This window comes from Jatropha curcas, chromosome 3 (assembly GCF_041381405.1).
Source record: "Jatropha curcas cultivar XTBG-Jc1 chromosome 3, XTBG_Jcur_1.0, whole genome shotgun sequence".
NCBI lineage: Eukaryota > Viridiplantae > Streptophyta > Magnoliopsida > Malpighiales > Euphorbiaceae > Jatropha > Jatropha curcas.
This window is the reverse complement of record NC_143153.1, coordinates 25,736,796-25,744,023: the sequence shown is the minus strand read 5'-3', so window position 1 is coordinate 25,744,023 and position 7,228 is coordinate 25,736,796. Positions and strand designations below refer to the sequence as shown.

Sequence of the window (7,228 nt, the reverse complement as noted above, 5' to 3'; positions counted from 1 at the left end):
ATTTTTAATAACATTATTCATAAAATGCATCATATGTGCATCAGTTTATATCATGCTCTTCTAAAAAAAAAAAAAAATTGACAAAAATTCTTATAATAATCAACCTTTGAATGTACAACAGAAAGACATAGGAATCTATTGATAATAAGTAAAATTTTGTATTATTCATCTAACTCAGTACAAGTGAAACAGAAACCATTAAAATATTGCAAGAAAAAAAAAAAAAAAAAAAAAACAAACATGAAAGTAGCTCGAAATTTTCAACACCTGTGATAATGGAAATCTTTGTTTACTTTTCATAGAGAAAATTACGTTTGGTTTGAAGCATTTGATGAACTAACACCAATAATTAAAATCCAAACCACCTCTGAACATCCAAAATTTACATTTCTTCAAAATGACGATCCAACTGAATAATAGGCAAACATAACAATAGGCAATAATAAGTCAAACCATAAAACTCTTATGATAATTGTACTTAGTTTATCCTCGTTTGTTAAATAAAGAAGAATATTATATTCATCGGTCAGCTATTCGAATTTTCCTAGATAACTAAAATTTATTTTTAATAACATGATTCACAAAATGCATGCATCATAAGCACATTAGTTTATATCGTGCTCTTCTAAAAAAGGAAGAAAAGCTCTTTATAATAATCAATCATCGAATGTACAACCGGAAGACATAGAAATATATCAATACCTAGGTGGAAACATGCGAGTTGTGCAGGTTACTTTATTACTGTTTTTATTGTACATTGTAATTTTGTAGAGGCTGCTTTTTTTGCTTTACATATATAAATATTTATATAAAAAAATGAATAGTACAACTTGAGAGAAATAAAACAATTCAATCTAAAACTTAAAAAAAAAAAAATCAATATAAATATAGATTATTATTTAAATAAGTAATAGTTTTTGAACTTAAAAAGTTTATTAAGGGGTCTAATACAGGGGACGGAGGCAGAAAATATAATAGGCGAAATTGAAATTAATAAATATATTAAATATAAACAATGACGTAAAAATTTATATGAAAAACTCACCTAAAACATGTATTCATTATTCAAATTTTAATACTATAGTTCTTGTTATATACTTTCTAATTTAGAAATTACAAGTTTTCAGCATTGGTAATAATAATAATTTATTTGAACAACTACAAAAGAAAATATATAATTACTTGATTTCCAAATCTATTGAAATATTCTTAAATTTTTCATTCTTATATAATAAAAAGCATCTATATAATTTTTCATAATTGAATAATTTATATGATGACTAATTGAAAAATAACCATGTAAAAATGAAAAAATAAGTTAAAAAATATATAATTATTTTATATATTTTAAATTTCTAATATAGGCTCTTTTTATTTTTGTGAAAATAGCTTGCTTTATTAATAGAAGAGAAATCACACGCAACAAGAGCTGTTATGTGGCTTGTAAGCTTTGACAAGACTTAAAAGAAAGTATGAATAGAGGCATCTATCTGCAGAGACATATTATTATTATTATTACTATTATTATTATTATTATATGATGGGTTGCTCAGCATGACCATAAACTGAGGATGAACTAAATTTAAAGGAAACCAATCATTGATAATAAAAACATTTAGGGACAATTCTTCAACAAGTTATGTAGCAAACACGCAAAAAAAGGTTCAAGAGAACACTTTGTCTATATTCGGCAACAATGTTTAGAATAACTTTTAGTGTTTCAAATTAATCAAAACACTGTTTATTTGTATTATTGCTTAGAATAATTTTCAATTTTTCAAATTAGCCAAAACACTATTCATCCGTATTATTGTGTTCAGTAACCTAATATATGAAGTAGGTTCAAGAGGATCAATAAGCATTTTTTAAAACATTATCACACCTAACGTCACTATTTCTCTATATTATTGTGTTCGGTAACTTTTAGAGAATAAACGAACATTTTTTAAAACATTATTCAACTTAGCGTTTAGCGTTTTTAAGTTGTTTTTACAGAAAATTCTTTACAACCTTATCCTATATTAATTTAAAATCCTTCTTTCTCACATTGTGTCTTTTTATTTTTTTAATGCGTTAATATCCTTTTTTATCACATTGTCTTTTTATTATTTTTTATGCTTGGTTTATTTATGATTGAGAGTAAAACAACAAAAAAATGTTTGTTTATATATTTGCGTTTGAACTCATGAAAATATTAAAAATTAAAATTATTGATCCCTAAGATATTTAAAATTTTCAATTTTATTTATAAAATAGTGAACCATTCAATTTTTTCCCCTTCAAATTTTGAAAATTTAGGTTAGTAAAATCATCTTTATATATATATATATATATTGAGTTTAATTCTATGGCTATAAGTGAAAATTCTAAGTGAATATTTTAATATCATTTTTTTGTCATTTTAAATTTAATTGTTAATCAAAAAATTGTTTTTACTGAACATTTTTGCTTTTAACCATTAAAAAGCAACAGTTAACCGCTATTAAAACAACTAACGGTTAAAATTGCTAATAGCTGCTGCAACAGCTAAATTTGTTAGGAAAAAGCTTAGAATAGAGAACTATCATTTTATTTTATTTTTTAACTTTGAGGTGGGTACATGCCTACCCTAGGCATACAGTGGCTCTGCCCAACTTAGAACATTTCCTACTAAACATTATCCCATTTTCTAATAAAAGAAAAATTCAAAATTGAAATAGAAATGATATAATAATGAAAAAATTAAAATTGAAATAGTGATATATATATATATATATATATATATATATATATATATATATATATATATATATATATATAATTATTATAAATGAATTAATTTTTAAAATTTTTAATATTTAGATAATAAAATTAAAATTAAAATGATAAAAAACAATATTTAAATATAATAATACGGTATCTAATCGATTTTTATTAGATGTCATTTTATAAACTCTTTTGTCTTTCGATTTTTATTTTTCAAAAAGACTCGTTATTCAGAGCAATAATGCATCTTCATATGTCTAGAGTTTATGTATCTCTCAATTGGGCATTTTATTGAATTTAATATTTCTTTCTTTTTTCTTTATAAATCAATGATGGAAATGTTAACTTCTCCATATAACTTTATACTTTAGTAGTAAAGAGATTTCTCTTTTGACCTCATTCTGAACAATTATCAAATTTCAAAATTTAGATCTATGTATTTCTTTTATCTCCTATTATAGGAGGCAAGATATAGCAGGTATAATAATAATAATAATAATAATAATAATAAATAAATAAATAAATAAATAAAACCACTTAATTAGGATTATGAAATCATATTAAAATAATTATAATAAGAATCATATAATAATAAGAATCATAAATCTGATCCATGTTACATAGCTCTTTCTTTCTTTCACATATACTCAAAAAAAATTTTTTTTTAAAAATCTAAAAAGAAAAAGAAAGAAAAATAAATCATTCAAAATCTGAAAATTATTTCTTTTTGAAAGGGAAGAACCCATAATTCATTAATTAAAAGAATAAAGATTTACCAAACAGTATGGAATTGAATCTCATGCTCTAGCTAAATTATGAGCACCCACATTATCTTGCCTCCTAACTTATCTAACTTTAACATCATTTCTAGAAGCTAAAATGGACCTACAATCCAACACCAATAAACCAAGTTCTGAGTTATCAGAAGCATTAAAAGCCATAACCAAGGCTTGACAATCCGAAAAAACCTGTACCCTGTGAAGGAAAATGATCACAAACATAAAGTAAACAAGCAGGCAAAGCCAGTGCTTCCGCAATAATTGGCGCAGAGAAACCATCCTAGTAGCCCGACACAGCTTAATTGCTGGAAGTCACCCTCATCTGTCTCCATGATGAAACCAAAACCTGCAGAGTCAGCGACATGGAACGTGGCACCATCAACAAAGATCTTCCAACCCATATCAGCATGAACTGTAGTAACATCACTAGCCTGCCTAGCATGGGACTGTTTGACGCAACAGCCAAGGAGGAGCGAATAGGCGCTGCTGCTTGCCATTCCTGCATGTCTGAAAATTATTTGTAAAGCATAAACAAAACCGAAACTAAAATAATCAAAAGAAGCAGAAAAAAAAATATTGTGACTGAAAATCATTAAATTGAAACGGTATCAATAGAGGGATGTACACAGAAATGTATAGGTATATAAATATAGATAAGAAAAAAAAAATTAAAAAGTTTTAACTTTAAAAATTCGAAAGTTTTCAAGTTTTAATTATTTAAAAATTTAGATATTAATATAGATATGAAAAAAGAAATACTCAAAAAAATTATTAAAAAATTAAAAATACCTCTAGACTCCCAAAAGTTTTACATCCATTCAAAATGACGATCCATACTGCAAATTGGAAAAAGAAAATCATAGATCAGAAATCAATTAATGCAGAAAACTATAGCAAGAACTAAATTAAAAGAGACTAACCTGTCTCATGAACACCATTCTCTAGCATTTTGGAACATCTTTAACCATGGGCTAGGACCTTTCTTGTCCAAATACCAGTGCTTTGGGTACCAAGGATACTGCCACATCAAGAAGCAACGTTCTGGATGAGGCATCATGGCGAGATGTCTCCCATCAGGAGAACAGATTGCTGCTACTCCTAGGGGAGAGCCGTTCAAATTGAAAGGGTAAACTTCTGTAGGATTCCCATCGTTATCACAATAACTAACTGGGGCCAAATTTGAATGAATCATGCGATCAAAGACACCATCATCAGGGAAATATGCTCTTCCCTCACCATGGGCAGCCCACACACCAAGTGTACTACCTTCCATACCTTTGAACATTATCGCAGGTGAGTCATTTATTCTCACACTAGTAAAGCGGCATTCAAATCGACCAGACTCGTTGTGAATAAACCTAGGTTGTGACGGGTCCCCACCAGCACCATGTGAACCCCCAACTTGGGGACCTGGAACCCAACCCAATAGAGCCATGAGTTGACACCCATTGCAAACACCAAGACTGAAAGTATCAGGCTGCTTATAGAACTCCTGAAATTGATCTAGAAGGGGCTGATTGAATCTAATGGAAGCAGACCAGACTTTTGCAGAATCAAGGACATCAACATAGCTAAAACCTCCCACAAACACAACTCCACGGAATTGTTGAAGTGATGTAGCTCCCTTCAGAAGGTCTGATATTGTAATATCCCTCAAAACCAGCAGCATAAAATGCTGCAGCCATCTCCCTGTCCCCGTTGCTGTCTTCCTCTCGAATCACAGCCACTTTTGGTTTTGAAGTTGCAGTCATAAATTTATCATCTGTTACAGAAGGAGTAAAGGACAATTTCCAGATAGGTTCTTTCCCAGATTTCAGACCATCTCTCTCCAAGTCCACACAAGAAGCTAATCTTTGGAACATTTCAAGATGAAAACTGGTTTCTTCCTACATATCTCCAAGGAGAGAAGTTTCCTCATTCAATGAGTTACCCCATCAACTTTCAGTTGTATCAAGGGTGAGGTAGTCACTTGTCCGATGATATCAGCAGAAAACCCCCTGCTATTGAGCTTTTGCATTACAACATCCAAATTCTTTCTGCCAACCTCAAGAACTAGACCAGGCTCTTCTGCAAAAAGTGTTTGGAGGAGACTACACCCTTGTGAAGTCAAGTCCATTGCAATGCCACAATTTCCAGCAAATGCCATCTCCATGGCACCAACTTGCAGTCCACCATCACTTATGTCATGGCCAGAAGATATAAACTCGCCTTCAATAAGATCCTGAACACCCTCAAATACGCTTTTGAGATAAGGAACATCATCAATATCAGGACAATCATCCCTGATTTGGTTAAAGGCTTGAAAGCATCGATATCATGGCATTGACGATGATAACAATGCTTGAAGACTTCATAAGTTTCCCTGTATATGTATTTATGTTGTTTTTAAAGCCCAGCCCCACCCCCCTCCCCCCCCCCCCCCCCCCCAAAAAAAAAAGCTGACCTAATAATTTCGTGGTAGGGAACAATGATATTCAGTCTACATATTGTGCATTATAAACGTTGTGCCAATATCTGCCCCAGGCGAATGAACGCTATTGACGTTCAATATCTGCGAAGCCACTGAAAGCCCATTTCACGCTCCGATAATTGATTAATGTTGCTAATATGGAGAAAAACAATGCATTATGGATGTTTAAAAAATATATGCATGATACCAGACATTATTGTGCATAAAATAATACACTTGTAGCTGAACAATGCATTAGGGTTGTTTGATAGATCTATGGAGTACAGTTAACGTTCGAGTAAGGCATTCAAGGGGAACATTCATCAGCGAGAATAGAAAATTGTCTGACGTGCACTTGTCTCCACATTGGGGTTGGTTAAGGACCTATATATTGAAAGTAATTCTAGATCGTGTAGAAAGTGAAATAAAGATTGTGCGATGCATCCGAATACATGATAAGTGATCACATATCATAATGCTGCAAAATTCATGTAGTAAAACGTCATATGCGTTAAACATGTACTAGTCCTCACAAATCCATACAATCGATCGGAGGTCCACCAACCACTAACTTTCCAAATAGCGGATAAAAAAGAAAAAAGAAAACAACATATTCTGCTTAAAGTTGCAACACAATTATGCCATTCATCGAGCGTGAGATTTAATCTGCCGAATCACCTACACATCAAGTGTCTCTTCTAAGTTCCCAACATGGAAGACCGATGTGTCATTAAGCTGTAGATCTAACTCGTTGATGAGTTTGTGTAGTCCGGTAATGCAAACAAAACCTGTGTAGTAATACAGTTTCACTTCAATGTCGTGCACGCCCGTCAACAGAGTGATTTTTCGTCCCCAATATCGCACGTGACAACTATAGAATCTTCGCTGCACAGTCCGCAATTCATAAAAGAATGAGACTTATAATAATGATGAGAAAGGAAATGTGGAATTTAAAATGTTGGCAATATCAAATACCAGGCTTTTCGTTGCGAACATACTTCTACAAACAACTTTCACCATCTTTTTCAGTGCATTTTCATTAAGTGAATGCCTCTCCGACGAGGGAACGATTGCACAACAAGGGCTGCATATGCACCCCCTCATAGCAACTTTTTAAACGTCGTCTGCATCCAGCCTTATATCATCTGGTGGCGGTTGGTGATTTTCCCTCTTTCATGCTACAGCCACTGAACCGCACACCCTTAACTGACTTCACAATTGATTTCTTGGGGCTTCACTTTTACACTACTAAAGG

The 7,228-nt window shown here is 31.5% G+C and overlaps 1 pseudogene across 1 annotated transcript; it reads right to left on the bottom strand.

Moving 5' to 3' along the window:
* Positions 1 to 3,476: 3,476 nt before the first annotated feature.
* Positions 3,477 to 5,838, bottom strand: LOC110009785 (putative phosphoribosylformylglycinamidine synthase, chloroplastic/mitochondrial pseudogene; annotated as a pseudogene). The gene is made up of 3 exons (XR_016319950.1): positions 4,445 to 5,838; positions 4,314 to 4,360; positions 3,477 to 4,031 (listed from the first exon to the last, which is right to left on the bottom strand). The product of XR_016319950.1 is annotated as a putative phosphoribosylformylglycinamidine synthase, chloroplastic/mitochondrial pseudogene (transcript).
* Between the last annotated feature and the right edge of the window lie 1,390 nt (positions 5,839 to 7,228).